General features: G+C 40.4%; 1 non-coding gene across 1 annotated transcript; it reads left to right on the forward strand.

The window, feature by feature from the left end:
* The first annotated feature begins 16,935 nt into the window (after positions 1–16,935).
* LOC127124107 (small nucleolar RNA R71) lies at positions 16,936–17,042 on the forward strand. The gene has a single exon (XR_007803744.1). It is a non-coding gene; the product is annotated as a small nucleolar RNA R71 (small nucleolar RNA).
* The last annotated feature ends 6,334 nt before the right edge of the window (positions 17,043–23,376 follow it).

The raw sequence follows: 23,376 nt of genomic DNA on the forward strand, positions 1-23,376 counted from the left end.
CCCTGGACCGGTAAATGAAGGTCGTACCCTCCTCGCGATGCATCGCATTCGCATAGAATTCTCGGACAAGGTCGTAGTTGATTGCGGCTTCCGGCTCGCATAACTTCATCCATTTTCTTTGCTCAAAAGCCTCAACCACTCTGTGATACACCCCAGTTGGAGCCAGGCGGATAAACCTTTCAGGTAAAATGGTTCTCTTGACAAGGCTTTCAAATCGTGCTTCGTGTTCCTCACTGATGAACCTTCGGATAGCACGGGCCTGAGGAGGTGCCATGGTCTTAGTTCTCTTAGACATCTGCAATCAAAACCAGCACAACCACAGAACACATATGACAGCATTAGTCAACAATTAACAAAAAGAAAATGGCTGCTGGAATTCACAGTTCGCGGCGCGAAGGGTAGTTCGCGGCGCGAACCCTGCGAATTCAGGAAATCCCCAAAGCTTCCTAGGGTTTCACCATTGAGGGATTAAACACACCCAACCAGCCAAAATGCTCAACCCTAACCTAATCCTATTCTAATTCACACATGCATAGCGATTCCAAACAGTATTCACAGAGAAATTCGATTTCTAACCAACCCTAACTTGAAAAACCCAAAAAGGGATTGGAAAAGAGAAAATGAAGATTACATACCTTTTGAATCTCTACACTTGCTAAAAGAAGAAGATTGGAAGAGTGGAAAACTGAAAAATGTTGAGAAATGGTGGGATTTTGAGATTGGGGTGAAAGCGCGGCAAAGGGATTTGAAATGAAGAAGGTTTGAAATGAAAAGGAATTGACCTAAACAGTATTTAAATGATTTCTGTCACGCAAAGTTCGCGGCGCGAACAGGGGTCGCGGCGCGAACTGCATAAAACAGAACCAATTAAAAATTTTTCATTCAGTTCGCGGCGCGAACAGGAGATCGCGGCGCGAACTGCAAAAAACAGAACCCACTCAAATTTATTCATTCAGTTCGCGGCGCGAACAGGAGGTCGCGGCGCGAACTGCCAAAAACAGAACTTCAAAATTTTAAAACTTCAACAGAGCTAAAAATCACAAAACAGAGAAATTTAAAATGCACACTAACAACGTTGGGTTGCCTCCCAACCAGCGCTTTGTTTAACGTCGTTAAGAGCTCGACGGTACCTCAATTAGCTTGATCCAGATAAGGAAAGGACACACACATCACGATTTATGTCACCGCTATGATAGACTTTCAGTCTTTGACCATTGATAGTCCAGCTTGCTTGCGACTTTGGATCCTCTATCACAATGGCTCCATAATTCCGTACTTCCTTGACAACAAATGGTCCTGACCATTTAGACTTTAATTTACCCGGAAACAACTTCAACCTTGAGTTAAAAAGCAATACCATCTGTCCAACATGAAACTCTTTATGGCGGACCTTCCCATCATGGTATGCTTTTGTCTTCTCCTTGTACAGCTTATTAGAATGGTAAGCATCGTTCCTTAGTTCCTCTAACTCATGGAGTTGACCTTTCCTTCTCTCTCCAGCTAGAGTGGAGTCGAAGTTCAAGAACTTAAGAGCCCATAATGCTCTATGCTCCATTTCGACTGGAAGATGACAAGTCTTCCCATACACCAGTTGAAACGGAGTCAGCCCAATAGGTGCTTTGTAAGCAGTGCGATACGCCCACAAAGCCTCATCTAGTTTTAAGGACCAGTCCTTTCTTGAGTTCGAAACTGTTTTCTCAAGGATCCGTTTAATTTCCCGGTTTGAAACCTCAGTTTGACCGTTCGCTTGTGGGTGGTAGGGAGTGGTCACTTTATGCTTTACACCATAATGTTGCAGAACTTTTTCTAAGGGTGTATTGCAGAAGTGTGAGCCTCCATCACTCACCAACACTCGAGGCACACCAAAACGTGAGAATATGTTCTTCTTTAAAAATTTGATCACAGTTTTGGCATCGGCCTTGGGTGAGGCAATTGCTTCCACCCACTTCGAAACATAATCGACAGCTACTAAGATGTACTCATTAGAGAAAGAAGAGGGGAATGGGCCAACGAAATCAATACCCCAACAATCAAAAACTTCTACTTCTAGCATGTTGGTTAGAGGCATTTCATCCCGTTTTCCTATTCCACCACTCCGTTGGCATGCATCACAACTCTTTGCATGTTCGTGCGCATCTTTGAATAAAGATGGCCAATAAAAACCCGATTGGAGTACTTTAGTGGCTGTTCTCAAACCACTATAGTGACCTCCATACGGAGAGTTGTGACAGTGCCACAGAATGTCTCTTGATTCTTCCATTGTTACACACCTTCTCAAAATATTGTCTGCCCCTACTTTAAAAAGGTAAGGGTCATCCCAGACATAATATTTTGCATCAGCTAAGAATTTCCTTCTTTGATTGCAAGTGAGGTCTTCCGGGGTTAAACCAGTTGCTTTGTAGTTAGCAAAATCAGCAAACCAAGGCCTCACTTGAATCGCATAGAGTTTTTCATCTGGAAATTCTTCTCTCACCTCTTCTTCTTTGTTTGTAATTTCTACATTGACCAATCGAGACAAATGATCTGCTACCAAGTTCTCGGAACCTTTTTTATCCCGAATCTCTAGATCAAACTCTTGTAATAAAAGGATCCAACGAATAAGCCTTTGTTTTGAATCCGGCTTGGTAAGCAGATATTTTATTGCAGAATGGTCAGTGTAGATTACAACTCTTGAACCAATCAAATAAGCTCTAAATTTTTCCAGTGCATATACTATGGCTAGCAATTCTTTTTCAGTTGTTGCGTAGTTAACTTGCGCGTCATTCAACACCTTACTAGCATAGTGTATGGCATGGAAAACTTTATCGCTTCTTTGTCCTAACACCGCACCCACTGCATAATCGCTAGCATCACACATGAGTTCAAAATCAAGGTTCTAGTTTGGTGCTACGATTATTGGTGCGGTGATCAACTTTTTTTTCAAATCTAAGAAGGCTTTAAGACATGACTCATCAAAAAGAAAAGGCGTACCTTTGTTGAGTAAATTACTCAATGGCTTTGCGATCTTTGAGAAGTCTTGTATGAATCTCCGGTAGAAACCGGCATGTCCTAGAAAGCTTCTTATTCCTTTGATGTTAGTTGGAGGTGGCAGTTTTTCAATAACCTCCACCTTGGCCTTATCCACCTCTAGCCCTTCAGAAGAAATCTTGTGACCAAGCACTATACCCTCAGTGACCATAAAATTGCATTTTTCCCAGTTGAGCACTAGGTTGGTCTCCACGCATCTCTCTAGAACTACATCAAGGTGCTTTAAGCACATTTCAAAAGATGATCCATAAACAGAAAAATCGTCCATGAACACCTCAATGCATTCTTCTATCAAGTCTGAAAAGATAGCTTGCATACACCGTTGAAATGTGGCCGGTGCGTTACATAATCCAAAAGGCATTCTTCGGTAAGCAAAGATGCCAAAAGGACATGTAAAAGCTGTTTTCTCATGGTCTGCCGGATTTACTGAAATTTGATTATACCCCGAATATCCGTCCAAGAAACAGTAGAAATTTTTGCCGGCGAGCCGCTCCAACATTTGGTCCATGAAAGGTAGTGGGAAATGATCTTTCCTTGTGGCTTGGTTCAACCTTCTATAGTCGATGCACATCCTCCACCCTGTCACTGTTCTCGTCGGAATCAACTCATTTTTATCGTTTTTAATCACCGTCATTCCACCTTTCTTGGGGACCACTTGTACCGGACTCACCCATGCACTATCAGATATGGGATAAATCATTCCGACTTCTAAAAGTTTGACAACTTCTTTCCGAACCACCTCTTTCATTGATGGATTCAAACGCCTCTGAGGTTGCGCAACCGGTTTGAAGTTTTCCTCCATCATTATCTTGTGCATGCAATATGCTGGACTAATACCCTTCAAATCGGATAAAACCCACCCTATCGCACCTTGGTTCTTTTTCAATACTTGAATCAACTTATCTTCCTCTTGCGTGGACAATGTGTTGCTTATAATCACTGGTTTGGTACACTCATCTCCAAGAAACACATACTTCAAATGTGACGGAAGCATCTTCAATTCTAAATTTTGCTCTTCAAGTTCCTTCTTTGCATCCAAATCTTCCACTAATTCTTCTTGATAGGCCAGCTCACCACAAGATTCTAGCTCGTGCAACATCGCTTCGATCTCTCGTTCCTCATTGTCGGTTAACACATTGTATGCTCCGATAAGGGATCTTTCCAAAGGATTAGAAATATGGATTTGATTCACGACCTCCACTACTTCCTCTTCACTTGCATCAATTCGAAAAGAATCATGCTTGTCAGTTGGATGTTTCATTGCTTCGAAAAGGTTAAAAGTCACCTCTTCATCTTGCACTCTAACCTTCATAAGACCATCATCTATATCGATCATCATCCGAGCGGTATTCATAAAAGGTCTTCCAAGGATTAAGGGTACATCGCGGTCCTCATCCATCTCTACTATTACAAAATCCACCGGAAACAAAAATTTGTCCACTTTTACGAGCATGTCTTGGGCAATTCCGTATGGTGAGGTTGTAGACTTGTCTGCTAGTTGTAGGGTCATTCTTGTTGATTTAATCTCCACATTTCCCAATCATTTGACAATAGAAAGGGGAATTAAATTTATACTAGAGCCCAAATCTATCAAACCATTCCCAACGTATGTGCTTCCAATGGTTACCGGTAGAACAACCCGTCCCGGGTCGGACTCCTTCCTAGGTAAAGTCTTCTGGATGATTGCGCTACACCGTGCATCAAGAATGATGGTCTCATCTTCCACATGTCGCCTTTTCTTGGTAAGAATGTCCTTCATAAATTTAGCATACCGTGGCATTTGTTCTAATGCATCAGCAAATGGAATGTTGATTTGGAGTTGCTTGAAGATGTCCATGAACCGTGCATAGTGCCTAGCATTGTCTTTCCTTGATGGAGCATGTGGATAGGGTAGATGTTGAGTTGGAATGACATTCACTCCCTTCTCAGATTTCTTCTTTTTCTTTGATTCAGCATCTTTTTTTCCTTCTAAATCAGTCTGCACAGCAGTGGGCAAAACCTGCTCTTTTCGCGGCGCGAAGGTGGTTCGCGGCGCGAACTGAGCATTTCCAGAAGCATTTTCCCTTTCACCAACTATATCTGTTTCTTCCAGCATCCCATCAGTGGTGTTCTCTTCTACAATTTCTTCACCTTTTTCACTTACCAACGCTTTACCGCTCCTTGTGACGACTGCTTTGCAATGCTCCTTTGGATTTGGTTGAGTGTTAGCAGAGAAAGAAGGCCCTGCGTTTTGTTCCGACAGTTGCTTCGCGAGTTGGCCTACTTGATTTTCCAGATTTTTAATTGCCGCCTCGTTACTCTTCTGATTCGCCATGGAAGCTTGCATGAATTATTGAAGAGTGTCTTCTAGCTTGGAATTTCCTCCTTGCGACTGCTGACCTTGAGAGTTTGGTTGTTGGTAAGGGCTTTGCTGTTGATAATTCTGATTGTTGAACCTTGACGGTTGGTAGCCTTGATTGTTTCTTGGTTGATAACCTTGATTGTTAGGCTGTTGTCTTTGATATCCCTGGTTTTGGTTGTTCACATAACTCACTTCTTCTTGGGGTGGAGGACAAAAACCAGTAGGATGATCCCCTTGGCATAACTCGTAACATGCTACTTGATGCTGAACTTGAAACCCTTGAATCTCTTTTATTTGCTGGGGAAGCTTGGCCATTTGTTGAGTAAGAAGCTCCACTTGTTGAGAGAGTAGTTTGTTTTGAGCAAGGATGGCATCATTTGTATTCAACTCTAGAACTCCAGGCTTACGTTGTGAAGGGCTACGATCATGTTGACCTTGATGATCATTACGGGCCATCCGTTCAATAATGACTTTAGCTTCTTCCGCAGTTTTTGATATAAGCGAACCACCCGCGGTGGCGTCCAGAAGTGTCTTATGGGTTGATTGGAGACCATTCAAAAAGATATGGATTTGAGTAAGCTCATCAAAACCATGTCCCTTACACTTCCTCAACATTGATTTGAATCTCTCCCAAGCTTCATTTAGAGATTCGTTGCCTCCTTGAGTGAATACCGCTATAACCGTCTTGGCTTCCATGAATCGGGATTGAGGGAAGTATCTTTCTAAGAACTTTTCTTCTAACAAATTCCAATCCGTCATCACTCTTGATTCTTGATCAAGGTACCACTCCTTTGCCTTTCCCACTAAGGAGTGTGGGAACATCCTTTTGAATAACGTTTCTTCACCCGCTTCGTCTATTCCCGTAGAACCCGCAATCTCATAGAATTTGATGAGATGGGTATACGGATCTTCGTGATCCATTCCGGTGAATGGAGTTGCATAGAGAAGTTGGAGGATTCCGGTCTTCATCTCCGTATTTCTTCCTCCACGGGCAAATTGAGCATTCCTTCTTGGACTATTAGCGGACATTTCGGTACGATTATCCTCCGCCATGTTTCCTTCACAAGCCTCTACAACCACTTCTTCGATTGGAACAAGTGCGGAAGTAGATGCTTCTTCTCTCCGGTTCCTCTCTTCGGCTAGTTTCCTTCTTCTTCGTGTTTTGCTATTGAGCTTCCGAAGTGTTCTTTCAATTTCAGGATCGAATTGAAGTTGCTCCTCGGTTGCTTTTCCTCGCATGCACTAGAATCTACAAAACTAACAAACCAAGTGAAACAAAAGAGGGATAGTAATAAATGTAACAAAACTTAAACCAATGAATTATTGCAATGCTTGTAATATCGACACCAATCCCCGGCAACGGCGCCAATTTGTTGAAAGAGTATATCTTCGGCAAATATTTTTGTATCGTATCCACAGAGATTGGGTAATATTACCGCCGTTCTATAATTCAAATGTTATAAGTTTAGAAAGTAACAGGGTTGTTTTGTTTGGAAAAATATCTTGTTAATAAATGTTAACAAAAACTATTAAGTGGTTTTAGACAAATATAAAAGTTTGGCAAGATTGGAGTTCACTATTTCAAATATCTATGATTCCCTATGATAAATAATTAGATTCAAGATTATTGATGATGTTCAAATATCCTCTCAAAGTCATTTATGTCTAAATGATATCGTGATAGTTACTATATTGATCCTTAGACGATCTCTCCACCTAACTATCAATATAGCAACCTTGAATGTTCAATATCAAAGAATAGTAATGAATAAATCTATCTCTACAACTTATTCACTACTTGAAAATCTGTTTTATGTCTAAACTCGAGTAATCTCTCTCGACAACTACTCAAATCTGGTTTTCAACTTAAAGCAAAAACAGTAATCAATACATCAACAATCTCTATCTCATATATAAATCAAAGTGAATACATAAACAGATGAGAATAGCTACTACCTCCAATCTTGACAAAAGGGAGTTTAGCTCCTCATCACCATTGTTACAAAGCAGAAGGTTTAAGAAGAAAAACTCTGTTTTTCTCTATTACAAAAGCTCTACAGCACAATGTGTGAATCAATGGAATGAATGTTTCAATACCTAGGTTAAACTATTTTGTCTCTACCAAAAAGGTTGACATTTCCCTAATTGGACATTGTCATCTACAGCAGAAAAGCACTTCCCAGGCAGACATCAAAATGGCAATTACTTTTTCTGCACAACAGCACTTTTGACCCTTGGTCAGCTTGCTAGATTCGCAGCCTTCGCGGCGCGAAGGAAGTTCGCGGCGCGAACTGTTGCTTTCCCAGCTTCCTTGTTTGGCAAGCTTCCTCCAAAATGCCATGTTGAAACCAAGGTCTTGCTTATCCATAATTCTACACAACTAACAAAAAATGTGAAATAACTATTCAAAACAAAATAAATTAAACCTAATTGCATTTATACAAATTAGTGAAGATAAAAGTGTGTAATTACATCAAAACTTGGTAAAAGGGACCAATAAAATGGTATAAAAAGTAGTACTAATTGGTCCCTAACACCAAGTTCAGCACCAGATACCTCTGAACCAACCAACAATAGGCATATTCTTATATATATATTTTTTATTTTTCTTTTACATGTTTCGCATATGTCTTTATTTTGTTGGGTTAAATAACCGTGTGAGAGTCAACTATCCCGGATTTTCATACAACTTGAGAACAAAGCAGGAATTTTTGTGATCATTCACTTATTTTCATCGGTCCCCTATGTAGAGCATGCTTAAGCTGGAGTTGACTACAAGGATAAACTACTTAAGGACTTATTCAGAACAAAAAATTAGGGCCACAACATATGGGGTATCGGGATCGACTCTTATAATCATGAATCCTATGGTGTTAAGACAAAATCGATTTTTAGAAAGAGTTTTCCCAAGTCTTTTACATCCCGTCATAAACCTGTCTTATAGCCCGAATATTCAAGACGCACTGTTGTCTTTGCTCACAATTTTTTTTTGGTAAGGTTAAAGAAATGGGAGAAATACGGATACACTACACAGATGACTCGTCAAACACATGTTATTTATTGAAAGAAAAAGCAAACAACTAAAACACACAAAACATACTAAAAATAAAGGAAAGCGATAAAAAGAGATATAAATCTCCTCCCACACTTAAACCGAACATTGTTCTCAATGTTTCGATATGAGATAGGGTAGGAGTAACCTGGAAGAGAGAGAGAGAGAACTATGGGTGATCACCGGTACCGTCACCGCCCTGGTCAGGATGCCTGAGTCGACGACACCTGCTACGAGTACTAAGTCCTTCCTACAGCTGCCTAGAGCAACCTAAGAGAGACCCTTGGGTGGCCTCAGTAAGTGCGAAGTGACGCTCAGTAGCCTATCACTGGCGATGCTGCTCATTAGTGATCGCAAGTAAGGACTCAGTGATAGTCCGATGTGCTTTCTCACTACGCTGCTGGGAGGCTACCATAAAACTCATATTATCTGTCAATTGTTGGTTTATGGTATTCAGAAGGGTGTCACGCTTTTCCTCTCGAGCCAGGTGCTCGCGCCACATCTCCTCAGTGATGTAAAAACCGGGAGTGGTACCTGCAAAATGGGTAGAAGAAAAAGGTGCAGTGTGTGCAAGTGATACAGTAGGAATATCATGAGCAGGTGACTGGTCGAGCTGGTCATACTCATCATCGGTCCCTTGCTCATCGTCCATAGGAACATTAGGTGGCAAAGGACTGGTAAAAGGTGGAGCATCAAGATCATACGTCCAGTTCCTTGCATGTCGCACATCTGTACGCTGAGAGCAAGGTAAAACAACACTGGGTATAGCTACACCATGGATCATGAGGTGATAACCATCTGCTCGCCGCACCTTGCATAATTTCATATCCTTCAAAAAATTTAAGTTAATGGTGCGGTGAGGGAGTGGTTCCAAGGTGGCTAACTCAGCGTTGAGATTTAACGCTCTAGCAATAGAAGTAATTAAACCACCAAAAGAAATGGTACCTCCATTTTTAAGAATGGCGGACATATGTGCAAGCATAAAAGGAACATGATTGATCCTTCGGTTAGTGAGGCAACCCTGTAAAAATAGCAACTCACGAGCATTTACTTTGTTAGAATTTTCCCGACCAAATATAGTACATGCCAAAAGGTATCGAAAAAAACGTATGGTCGGGTTATGAATATTGGAAGCTAAAATTCCTTCAAAGGAAGTGACAGCCACATTTGATAATCTATTCCAAAAATTAAATGCTTCGAGTGCCCATTCAGCATCTAAGGGTGTCTCACAGATGGCACCCTCTCCATAAGGCATTCCTAACAAACCAGCTAAGGCATCGGTAGTGTACTCGTATTCCACATTAAACATTCTAAAACAAACGGTACCAACTGTGCTAGTAGTGCCAGGGTAAACAGTGTAAATTAGGGAACTAAAAAATTCCCTAGTCATCCTATCATAGGTGGGTGCTTTACTAGCAAAAATATCATGTAATCCTAAAGTATCAAGCACATGAAAAACACTATGGTATGTCCCGAAAGTATACAAACAATCTTCGTCTACGTACCTGGTAGCGAGAATTTCCCGTGATTGTAATTTTTGTAAAATTTTGTTTTGTCGCTCTCCAGGTTTTCCTCCGCGAAGAATGATGTTGTTGAACTCCATTCCGGCCATTGATGGTGAGTGAAGAGAAAAATGGGTGTTTATGGAAAGGAAGTAAAAAATGGAGTTTTAGTGGGTTTTTGGTGGGGAAATAGATGAGTGAAGTTTGGAAATGTTAATGGCTTGGAGTTAATATGAGGAAGTTGGGATTTTTCGTGGACTTTGGTGGAGTTGGGAGGAGGAGAAAATGGGTTTTGAGAGGTTGAAGAAGGTGAAAATGGTGAAATTGGAGATTCTGTCCCGTTAAAGGTTCAGACATTATGGCGCCCGCCATGAGGCTTATGGCGCCCGCCATAGCTTCGAAATTGGTTAGGACGGATTTGTTCATTTCTTCTTGGGCCACAACTTTTTGTCTTCATTTTTGCAAGAAGGGGGGTGCACATAGGTTTCTATGGTATGCTGTTTTTTGATTAAGCTTGACAAAATAAAATAAAATTGAAATAGTAAAGTGAGATAAAATAAAATAAAATAAAATGGACATAAAAACATAATAATAACAATGCATATATATATATATATATATATATATATATATATATATATATATATATATGTGTGTGTGTGTGTGTGTGTGTGTGTCTGTGTGTGTGTGTGTGTGTGTGTGTGTGTGTGTGTGTGTGTGTGTGTGTGTGAAGAGTTAGTAATAAGTCACGGGTCGAGAGATCCTAGGAAAGAAAAAGCAAGCATAAAGTCAAAAGGAACAATAAAAATAAGCATAAATAATAATCAATAGGGAATAGGTAAATCAAACGGCATCTCTCGGTCGGTGATATCATCAATTCTCATGGGATAATGGAGTCTTCTCGACTTCGTATCCTCGGAGCTCTGCGATCTGGTGTCGGAGGTCGGCGATCTCATTATTCAGTATATCAACTTCAATGGCATGTGTGGTATCTGATACTTCGACCTGCAAAGCAACGTTAGGGAGCTCCTGGCGGAGTTGGGCTGTCTTCTGGTGGAGCTGGGCTATCTCCATACGAAGCTTAACCAGCTCAGACTGCATGCTTGGACTCTGAAGATTTGGATTATTGGTGAGGACTTTGATTCTGATAGGTGTGATTCTCTGCTCATCTACTGTCTCGCCTTGGCCTGATCATAAACATAGGTTACCCAAGGGTCCGGTAAAGTAAAGTAATGAATAGTCTCACCCTCGATCAAGAGCCTGTATTGATCCGGTTGGAAGGAAGATCTCTTGATGAGGTCGCGGTCCAGACAGAAGTCAATATCCATCAAATTATAGCTGCAGTAAGACGTCAGGTGAAATAGTCTTCTATCAAGTCCTAGGGCGGAGGCTATATGAGTCAACGTGTATAGGGCTCACAGCGGAGCGAGCATTAAGATAGAGACTCTCGATCAGAAAAGCTCCGCAATCTACTGGGAGTGACTGAGTGGTACAGTACATGAAGAAAATCTCTTCAGCACTTACATGTGTATTAGTGTCACTCTTCCCCAGGAAGGTGTGGACAATAATCATCTGAAAGTATCTGAAAGCAGGATTATGGATCTTGTTAGAGATTTGGATGGAAGGGTCAGGGCTACCTCCACATGTAATGTCACTCCAGAACTTCTCAACGTCTCTGCTCGGAAAATAGCTCATGGGGAGCTCAGATGAGACATCATAAGCAGTTTGAAACCCAAGTAAGTCACCGAAACACTTGTGGTTAAAGTTTTATTTTGTCCCAAACAACCTGAAATTAATGTAGCCACCATCACTAGCATGACTAACATAAGGCTCGTAGTTTAGCGAGCTCAAGAACTCCGAAGTGAGGTTCCTGTAAGTCCCAACATAATGCCTGACACTAGGCTCAATGCCTAATGCCTCCATGCAACTTGAATCAGGATAACTGGTGGGCATCATTGGACGTTGGGAAAGTATGGCATAGCGCTGCTCCTGAACTGGGTCACGAAAGATCACTGGCATAGTGTCGAAATTCTCCATCCTAAAAAGTTAGGTTAAAAACAGAGGACACCTGAAATCGCAAATATTGTAAATGTTAGTCTACACATAGATATACTTATATATAAAACAAATGAAAATGTAAATTGAAATAGTAAAAATAAAGCAAAGGAAAATAAATCATGAGTTGCCTCCCATGCAATGCTTGTTTAACGTTGTTAGCTTGACGATTCAAACTTTATATATCAGAGGTAGGAACCAGAGGGTCAATCGGAGTATGGCCATGGCATTCTGTGGGGATGTCACCTCCTTGATATTGCTTCAGTCTTTGTCCATTTACCACAAACGGATTACAAGAATTGTTCCGGATTTCAACTGCTCCAGATTTTAGGATTTTGAAAACCTTAAAGGGGCCTGTCCATCTCGAATGCAGCTTACCTGGAAAAAGTCGTAATCTCGAATTGAAAAGGAGGACAGAGTCGCCTATATTAAAGTCCTTTTTCACAATCCTTTTGTCATGCCGGGTTTTGGTTCTTTCTTTGTATATAATGGTGTTCTCGTAAGCGTTCTAGTGGAGTTCCTCCAATATGTGGATATCGAGGATTCGCTTCTCTACAGATGCCAGGTAATCCAAATTCAGGGTCTTGATGGCCCAATACGCCTTGTGCTTGAGTTAAAAATGTAAGTGGCATGACTTCCCGTAGACTAACTGGTATGGTGTTGTTCCAATAGGGGTTTTGTAAGCAGTTTTGTAAGCCCACAATGCTTCTGTTAGCTTTTCAGACCAATCTTTTCTGGATATTGAAACAGTTTGCTCCAAGATTTTCTTAATCTCTCTGTTAGATACTTCCACTTGACCATTAGTCTGGGGAAGATATGGTGTTGCTACTCTGTGTTTTACTCCATACTTTCTTAAGAGTTTATCAAATATCCTAGATATAAAATGTGATCCACCATCACTTATGACAAGTCGTGGTACTCCAAATCTGGGAAAAATATTATTTTTAAACATCTTGATGACTACTCTTGTGTCGTTAGTGGGTGAAGCTATAACTTCTATCCATTTGGACACATAGTCAACGACTACCAAAACGTACTTGTTTACCATCGAAGATGGAAAAGGTCCCATGAAATCAATACCCCCAAACGTCAAATAATTCCACTTCTTGGATGTTCTTCAAAGGCATTTCGTCGCGTCTTGAGATGTTTCCAGCGCGCTGACACCGGTCACATTGGACAATATAAGTATGGACATCACGCCATAGTGTTGGCCAATAAAGACCAGCTTGAAGGATCTATTGTATGTCTTGGATGTGCTTGAATGTCCACCATAGGATGAAGAGTGACAATGCTCTATGATATTTCTAACTTCTTCTTCCGGGACGCAACGTCAGAAGATGTTATCTGTTCCTCTTTTAAAAAGGAGTGGTTCGTCCCAGTAGAAATGTCTTATATCTTTAAAGAACTTATTCTTTTGTTGATAATTGAGGTCAGGTGGTATGATATCAACGACTAGATAATTCACAAAATTAGCGTACCATAGTACTCTGCTAATTTCTAAAATTGTCCCAAAGTCATCTCTATCAGGTTCAAGGGGAACTGTATCTAACTTAGCTATCAATCTGTCATAGGTGAAATCATCATTTATAGGTAAATGGTCTAGCTTCAAATGCTCTAGTCTAGAAAGATGGTCAGCAACTTCGTTTTCTGTTCCTTTTTTGTCTCGAATATCTAAGTCGAACTCTTGTAGCAAAAGGATCCATCTGAGTAATTTAGGTTTCACATCCTTTTTGCTTAGAAGGTAACGGATAAATGCATGGTCTGTATAGACTATAATCTTAGATCCGACAAGATAAGACCTAAATTTATCGATTGCGAAAACTACAACTAGGAGTTCCTTCTCTGTTATTGAATAATTTAGTTGAGCGGCATCTAGGGTTCTACTAGCGTAATACATTACATGTAATTTCTTATCTTTTCTTTTCCCTAAAACAGCTCCTATAGCGAAATTGCTAGCATCACACATTATTTCAAAGGGTTTAGTCCAATCCGGAGTTTGTAAAATGGGTGCTGAAATTAGCGCTTGTTTTAACTGATTAAAGGCTTCGATACATTTTTTATTGAAAATGAATTCAACGTCTTTCATAAGAAGGCCAGTTAGGGATTTTGTTATTTTAGAGAAATCTTCGATGAAACGTCGGTAGAAACCGGCGTGTCCAAGAAAACTACGGACTTCTCTAACTCTCTTAGGAGGGTTAAGGTTTTCTATAACTTCTATCTTTGCTTTGTCGACCTCAATGCCTCTTTCAGATATTATATGTCCTAACATTATGCCTTCTTTAACCATAAAGTGGCACTTCTCCCAGTTTAACACAAGGTTAACTTCTACGCATCTCTCCAGGATTTTCTCAAGATTAATGAGGCAATTCTCAAAGTCGAACCCACATACCGAGAAATCGTCCATAAATACTTCCATAATTCCATCGAGATAGTCTGCGAAGATTGACATCATACAACGTTGGAAAGTAGCTGGCGCATTACAGAGTCCAAACGACATTCTTCTATAAGCAAACATTCCGTAAGGACATCTGAAGGTTGTTTTCTCTTGATCCTCGGGGTGTATGGGTATTTGGAAAAATCCAGAATATCCATCCAGATAACAAAAGTAAGAGTGTCTGGTAAGAAGCTCAAGCATTTAATCTATGAATGGAAGGGGGAAATGGTTTTTCCTAGTTTCCTTATTGAGCTTCCTATAGTCTATGCACATACGCCATCTGCCTTCTATACGTTTAGCTACATGCTCGCCCTTCTCGTTCTGCACGACTGTGATGCCTCCCTTTTTGGGTACCACATGTACATGACTTACCCATTTACTATCAGATATCTGATAGATTATACCAGCCTCTAGCAGTTTAAGGACTTCATTCTTTACCACCTCGCTCATTACAGGGTTGATTCTTCTCTGATGTTATTAGGAAGGTTTTGAATCTTCCTCTAGCGAGATCCTGTGCATACACACGGATGGGCTTATACCTTTTAAATCAGAGATGTTGTACCCTAAGGCAGAGGGGTATATTCGTAAAACATTCAAGAGTTGGTTTGTCTCGTCTTGGTTTAAGGTGGCACTAACTATTACTGGGCGGTTCATTTCTTTATCCAAAAACTCATATCTTAGGTTCTTGGGCAATTCCTTAAGTTCTTGAGCTAGTTTTTGAGAATTTAGTGTAAGGTCTGGAGTAAGATCCAAACATTCGTTAGTGTGAGGTTTTGTTTCCTCTAGCTCGTCATCCTTTTCATTCGGGTTTGAAAATGGTTCAATCATAGGTTCTTCTTGATCAAGTTCCCTTATGCATTCATCTATGATATCGATCGCATAACATGCGTCTCCTATGATTGGTGCCATCAGGAACTTTGAAAGAATAAACTCTATCTTTTCATCCCCTACTTCGAAAGTTAATTTTCCTTTTTTAACATCTATTATGGCTCCGACCGTTGATAAGAATGGTCTACCTAAAAGGATAGGGATATCGTCGTCTTCCTTGATATCCATGACCACAAAGTCTGTTGGGATATAAAGTTGACCGATCCTAACTGGGATATCTTCTAAAATTCCTACAGTATACTTAACAGACCTATCGGCTAATTAGAGGGACATCTTAATTGGTTGTAATTCTCCTAAGTTTAACCTTTTACATACGGCTAAGGGCATTAAACTCACACTAGCGTCTAAGTCTAGGAAAGCTTTGTCGATCACATGACTCCCTAGAATGCAAGGTATAGAAAAACTACCATGGTCTTTCTCCTTCTTAGCAAGTTTATTCTCGGAAATAAAGTTGCATTCCAAGGGTTTGGGTTTATCAAGCCTACGCTTCTTGGTTAAGATGTCTTTGAGAAATTTGGCGTAAGATGGAATTTGGGTGATGGCCTCGGTGAAAGGAATCTCTACATGAAGCTTCTCTATTACTTTTATTAACTTTTGGTATTGGTTATTGATTTTGGTTTGTTTAAGTCTTTGCGGATATGGGATTGGTGGTTTGTACGGGGGTGGTGGTTTGTAAGTTTTATCCTTGGCTTCTCCTTCTTGGTCGGTTTGTTTTTCGGGTTCCACCGGTTCCTCTCCTTGGTTTGTAGGTATATTTTCTTTATAAGCTTTGGACTCGCTCATTGTTGGGTTATGAGGCCCTTCGTAAGCGGTCACACTTCGTAATGAGATAGCGTTAGCTTTCCCTCGAGGGTTCGGTTGAGGTTGTCCAGGGAATTATCCTCCAGGTGTAATTTGTGGGGCTTGGTTTTGTGCTACCTGTGAGATATGGGTTTCAAGCATCTTATTGTGAGTGATTATCTGATCAACCTTGGTCCCTAATTGTGTTATCAGTTCATTTACGTGAATGTTCTGGTTTAGGAATTCTTTGTTTTACTGAGTTTGGCCTGATATAAAGCTCTCTATGATCTTGTCAAGGTTAGACTTCTGAGGCACAACTTGCATAGGTTGATTTGGTTTTTGGGCTTGATAACCTTGTGGTCTTTGAGGTGTATAATTTTGGATAGGGTTCTGGTTTTTATAGGAAAAATTTGGGTGATTCTTCCATCCAGGTTTGTAGGTGTTTGAAAATGGGTTACGTTGGGCGTAGTTCACTTGGTCGGTGTTTAGGTAGTTCAAAAGGTTACACTCCGCCGATTCGGGTCCTTTAGATCCACAAAGTTCACACTCTGTGTAGACTACCGCTGAGGTGTTAGTGTTTGTAGAAATATGTTCGACCTTAAGGGCTAAAGCGTCCATTTTTGCCTGCATCATGTCCATAGAGATTATCTCATGTATTCCACCTTGGGTCTCCTTTTTCTCTATTGATGTTGGTTCAGTTCCCCATTGGTAATGGTTTTGGGCCATATCTTCAATTAGGTCACAAGCTTAAGGGTAAGGTTTGTTCATCAGCGTGCCACCAGCGACATCGTCGATGCTCATCTTTGTGTTGTAATGTAGTCCATTGTAGAAGGCATGAACGATCAACCATTGTTCTAGGCCATGGTGTGGACAGACTCTTAATAGCTCTTGATATCTCTCCCAAGCTTCAAAAACTGATTCTCCTTGGTTTTGAGTAAATCTAGTTATTTGGTTTCGAAGAACAACAGTCTTACTGGGGAGAAAATATCTAGCAAGGAATACTCTCCTAAGGTCTTCCCAGGTAGTTATTGAATTAGCTGGAAGTGAATCCAACCATGAACGTGCTCTATCCCTGAGGGAGAAAGGAAATAATCTTAAGTGGGTCGCATCAAGTGAAGCACCGTTGGATTTAAAGGTGTCGGCCAGTTGGATAAAGACTTTTAAATGTTGAATTGGGTTCTCAGTAGCGAGACCCGTGAATTGGTTATGTTGCATTAATTGCAGCAAAGATGGTTTTAGTTCGAAATTGTTGGCAGGAATAAGGGGGTTTACTATACTATAACTAGGTTCCTCGTCAGAGGTTTGGGAAAATTCCTTAAGAGGTCTCCGGTCGCGATTCTCGACCATAACTTTCTTAAGTCGGATGAGTAAGAGGCGTGTACGAGTGTAACGTTCGGTTTCCTCTAAAGGATCTACTAAATTTTCGGTACTACGGGTTCTTTGCATTTACCGGCTAATAATGCCTTAGTCTAGACGGTATAACAACAGGGTACGAAATTTGACTAAGTTGGTCCCCGACAACGGCGCAAAAAACTTGATCGCTGTGTTCGCAAGTGCACGAATCATGTCAGAGTAATATAAAAGAATATCGATCCCACAGAGACCAATTCGTCAATCTATCGATTACTATCGTTACTGTAGATGTTTTTGATTGGCTGCATTTTATGTTAAAACACTAACTGTACTCTGATGTCTTGACTGATGTCATTACATGCTTGAATAGTATGCTGCAGGATTAGCTAATACAGGATTTACTGAATGCCAAACTGGATGTTATGACATTCATCCCTGACAGCAGATACTGAACTATAGAATAGTTGGTTTTCTGTTATAGCTCAGTATTTAGTTCAGTCTGTTTTTCAGGAGAGTAACAGACCTGGCACATAGCCTATTGTCTGAATGTCAAACTGAATGTTATGACATTCATCCTTGATAGCAGATACTGAATTATAGGCAGGTTGGTTTTTCTGTTACAGTTCAGTATTTAGTTCAGTCTGTTTTTCAGGAGAATAACAGACCTGGCACATAGCCTATTGTCTGAATGTCAAACTGAATGTTATGACATTCATCCTTGACAGCAGATACTGAATTATAGGCAGGGTGGTTTTTCTGCTACAGTTCAGTATTTATTTCAGTCTGTTTTTCAGGAGAGTAACAGACCTAGCATATGGCCTATGTTCTGGACGTCAAACTGAATGTTATGACATTCATTCCTGACAGCATATGCTAAAGTGTAGGCTAGTTAGTTTTTATGTTTCAGTATTTTTCTCAGGCTATTTTTCAGGAATCTAACATCTGAGCTAAAATCCAGGAAACTAACAACTGAGCTACAATTAAGAGGCCTAACATATAGCCTATTTGGTAACACCCTAATATGTGGAAATTAGGTTAACTTGCTTAACCTTAACTTTAGGAAATACAAGTACAAGGCCCAAGTGCTGCATTATAAAAGGATGGCAATCCTACTTTCAGCAACTCAGGGATTTCAAAGTGTGAAGCATTAAATACATCATTGTATTTCATAGCTGTAGTTTTTTTATTGAGTCTTGTATCAGGTTTAACTTGTGAGCCAAGCAATTATCACCTAGATGATTGCATTGGACTAGGGTGTTCATTGAGTTGTAATTGTTGTGTCACTCTAAGTTTTTAAGCGTGAGTGCTGTGTTTCTTGATTAAAGCTGTTAAGCACAATCAAGAGTTGTTTGAAGTGTAACTTCGCCATTAACTTTAAACTAATTAAAGGTTGTAATCACTGTGGTGATTGAGGGGGAGTGAGTAGGAACTCTGATCTTAGTTTAAGATTGAAATTGCATTGGGTAGGTCTTAAGTGATAGGATTAAACAGTTGGTTTAAGTCTTGAATTAATACTACTTATAGTGGATTTCCTCCCTGGCTTGGTAGCCCCCAGACATAGGTGTGTTTGTCACCGAACTAGGTAAACAATTGTCTGTGTTATTTACTGTCCTTTACATTTACGTTCTGCATCATTCGTGTCTGCGCAGAATTGGATGTCATAACATCCATTGTGACATTGAAAGTCTGTTAACTAGAATTTCAATTGGCATCAGAGCAGGCACCCTGCCTGTTAATTTCTGGGTGAGATCTAGGGACGTTATTTTCTAGTACCATGGACAAGGATGTATGATTCTCAAATAGGGAACCCATGCTGCATGGTTCTAACTAGATGACTGGAAACCTCGTATGATAGCCTTCTTGAGGTCTTTGGATAACAAGGTCTGGAGAGCTGTCAACAAGGGATGGGAACATCCAACGAAGACAGGTAAAGATGGAATCATTATGCAAATTTCTGAAGAAGAGTGGGACAAGGAGCAAGAGGCATTAGCCCTTGGAAACTCTAAGGCCTTGAATGCACTGTTCAATGGGATAAATAAGAACATCTTCAGACTGGTGCATCATTGTGAGATGGCTAAAGAAGTTTGGGATACTCTCAAAACAACTCATGAAGGTACCTCCAAGGTGAGGATGTCTAAACTTCAAATGCTGACCACCAAGTTTGAAAATCTAAGGATGAAAGAGGATGAGACTATTCATGACTTCCACATGAATATTCTTGAAATTGCCAACACTTCTGGTGGCTTAGGAGAGAAAATGTCTGAAGAAAAACTTGTAAGAAAGATTCTCAGATCATTGCCCAAGAGATTTTCCATGAAGGTCACTGCTATAGAAGAGGCTCAAGATATCCGCAATATGAAGGTTGATGAGCTTATTGGTTCTCTCCAAACCTTTGAAATGGGCCTGTGTGAGAATGTTGAAAAGAAGAACAAAAGCATAGCTTTCATATCAAATACTGAATAGGATTCAGAAGAAGGAAGTATTGGAGGTGATGAAAGCATATCAGAAGCTATAGCCATGCTTGGAAGACAGTTCAACAAGTTCATAAAGAATATTGATAAAAAAGGGAGACCAAATGTCAAGAACATTTCGTCTGACTTCAGTAAAAGATCAACATCTGAAGAAAAGCTCAACCAAGGCAAGGGAATCCAGTGTCATGGATGTGAAGGTTTTGGACACATTAGAGCTGAATGTCCTATGTACCTCAAGATGCAAAAGAAGGGACTATCTGTCACCTGGTCTGAAGGAGACTCTGAGAGTGAATCTGAAGGAGAATCTGCTAAACATGTCACTGCACTAACTAGTGTCTGTGCCTCTGATGATGACTCAAGTGGAGATGAACTTACCTTTGATGAACTTGTTGCTTCATATAAAGAGCTATGTATCAAAAGTGCAGAAGTGTGTATACAAGGAGAAAAGCAGAAGACACTCATCAAGGAGCTAGAAGCTGAGAAGAAGAAGCATCTGACAGTCATAGATGGTCTAAATGGTGATTTAATCTTGCTGACCTCTAAGCTAGATCAAATGACAAAATCCATCAGAATGCTGAATAAAGGAACTGACACTTTGGAAGAGATTCTAAAGGTGGGACAGAAATCAGGAACCATGTCTGGTTTAGGCTTTGCTAAGAAATCCTCAACTGAACACAAAAGCTCAAAGGCTGAAGTTCAGAAAGTCAAGCAGAAGTCACAGCCAATGTCACAACATCGGGGAAACCGGAGGATTAACCATCAGAAGAAGATATTTCAAAGATGGAGATGTCACTACTGTGGAAGATTTGGTCACATAAAACCCTTCTGTTACAGGCTGCATGGTTACCCTAACCAGACCCCTCAAATCAGACCTAAGCAGAAGGCATCTAAGCATAATGCCCCCATCAAGAAACAACAATGGGTTGCTAGATTAGCTCACACAGCTCTAAGGGCATCTTCCAGAGAAGACTGGTACTTTGATAGTGGCTGCTCAAGACATATGACTGGTATGGAGAACTTATTGGTGGATATACAACCTCATACTACCAATTATGTGACCTTTGGTGATGGTGCTAAAGGAAAAATCAAAGGTGTTGGTAAGCTTGATAGTTCTGGAGTTCCAGAACTGAATAATGTGCTGTTAGTAAAAGGACTAACTGCTAATCTCATTAGCATAAGCCAGCTGTGTGATCAAGGTTTCTATGTTCAGTTCACTAAAGAATTATGTGTTGTGACGAATGGAGATAGTCAGGAAGTTATGAGAGGATCCGGATCCAAAGATAACTGCTATCTATGGGAACCTAAAGTCTCAAACTACTCCTCAATTTGCTCCTTAGCCAAGGAAGAACAGGAGGTGAAGCTGTGGCATAGACGTCTTGGACATCTTCATTTAAGAGGAATGAAAAAGATCATATCCAAGGAAGCAGTTAGAGGAATCCCAAAGCTTCTTATTGATGAAGGAAGAGTCTGTGGAGAATGCCAGGTTGGCAAGCAAACCAAGATGTCACATCCTAAGCCGGGACATCCTACAACATCCAAAACTCTGGAACTTTTGCACATGGACTTAATGGGACCTATGCAGGTTGAAAGTCTGGGTGGGAAGAGATATGCTTATGTGGTTGTTGATGACCATTCCAGATACACATGGATAAGCTTCATCAGAGAAAAATCAGATGCATTTGATGTCTTCAAAGATCTGTGCATCATACTCCAAAGGGAAAAGGATAATTGTGTTGTCCGAATTAGGAGTGACCATGGGACGGAGTTTGAAAATTCCAAGTTTGACGAGTTCTGCTCATCTAAAGGGATAAGTCACGAGTTTTCCTCACCTATTACTCCTCAGCAAAATGGGATAGTTGAAAGGAAAAACAGAACTATTCAAGAATCTGCTAGAGCTATGATTCATGCAAAGAAGCTTCCTATGCACTTTTGGGCTGAAGCTATGAATACAACTTGCTATGTTCACAATAGAGTTACCTTGAGAAAAGGAACCTCTTCCACTCTGTATGAAATATGGAAAGGTAGAAAACCTACTGTGAAGTACTTTCATATCTTTGGAAGCAAATGTTACATTCTTATAGATCGTGAACAGAGAAGGAACATGGACCCCAAAAGTGATGAGGGTATATTCCTAGGATACTCGACTAACAACAGAGCGTACAGAGTTTTCAACTCCAGAACCAATGTCCTGATGGAATCCATAAATGTGATTATGGATGATAAAGAGGAAGGAGCCAATGCCATAGAGGATGTTGGAACATTCCTTGAGACTTCAACAGACATACCAGTCAAGACTGAAGAGGTACATGATACTCCTCCTGAATTTGAGGTAGATGCATCCAACAAGGTGCCTTCTATCAGAATTCAGAAAGACCACCCTAAGGATCTTATCATAGGGGATCCCAATAGTGGTGTGACTACCAGATCAAGGGAGAATAGCTCAAATTCCTGTTTTGTATCCAAGGTTGAACCAAAAAATGTGAAAGAAGCCCTGACTGATGAATATTGGATCAATGCCATGCAAGATGAACTGGAGCAGTTTAAAAGGAATGAAGTTTGGGAGTTAGTTCCACGACCTGAAGGGACTAACATCATTGGTACCAAGTGGATCTACAAGAACAAGTCTGATGAGAAAGGAGTAATCACTAGGAATAAAGCAAGACTAGTGGCACAAGGATATACTCAAGTTGAAGGGGTTGATTTTGATGAGACTTTTGCACCAGTTGCAAGGCTTGAATCAATAAGATTGCTGTTAAGTGTTGCCTGCATTCTGAAGTTCAAATTGTTCCAAATGGATGTGAAGAGTGCCTTTTTAAATGGCTACTTGAATGAAGAAGTCTACGTGGAACAACCTAAAGGGTTCTGTGATCCTAACCTGCCAAAACATGTGTACAAGCTGAGGAAAGCTTTGTATGGGTTGAAGCAAGCTCCTAGAGCTTGGTATGAAAGGTTGACTGAATTTCTGACCTCTAATGGGTACAGAAAAGGAGGGATAGATAAGACCTTGTTTGTGAAGGATGAAGATGGCAAAATCATGATTGCCCAAATTTATGTGGATGATATTGTCTTTGGTGGAATGTCAGATAAAATGGTGAAACATTTTGTTAACCAGATGCAATCTGAATTTGAAATGAGTCTGGTTGGGAAATTGACTTATTTTCTTGGACTGCAAGTTAACCAAATGGAGGATTCTATGTTTCTCTCCCAAAGCAAATATGCCAAGAACATACTTAAGAAGTTTGGTATGGATAATGCTAGTCACAAAAGAACTCCTGCACCTACTCATTTAAAATTAACTAAAGATGAAGGAGGTTCAAGTGTTGATCAATGCTTGTATAGAAACATGATAGGTAGTCTACTATATCTAATTGCCAGTAGACCTGATATTGCATATGCAGTTGGTGTGTATGCTAGATACCAAGCAGAACCCGAAGTGAGTCACTAAAATCAAGTCAAGAGAATTCTCAAGTATA

Source organism: Lathyrus oleraceus, chromosome 2 (genome assembly GCF_024323335.1).
Source record: "Lathyrus oleraceus cultivar Zhongwan6 chromosome 2, CAAS_Psat_ZW6_1.0, whole genome shotgun sequence".
NCBI classification, from domain to species: Eukaryota; Viridiplantae; Streptophyta; class Magnoliopsida; order Fabales; family Fabaceae; genus Lathyrus; species Lathyrus oleraceus.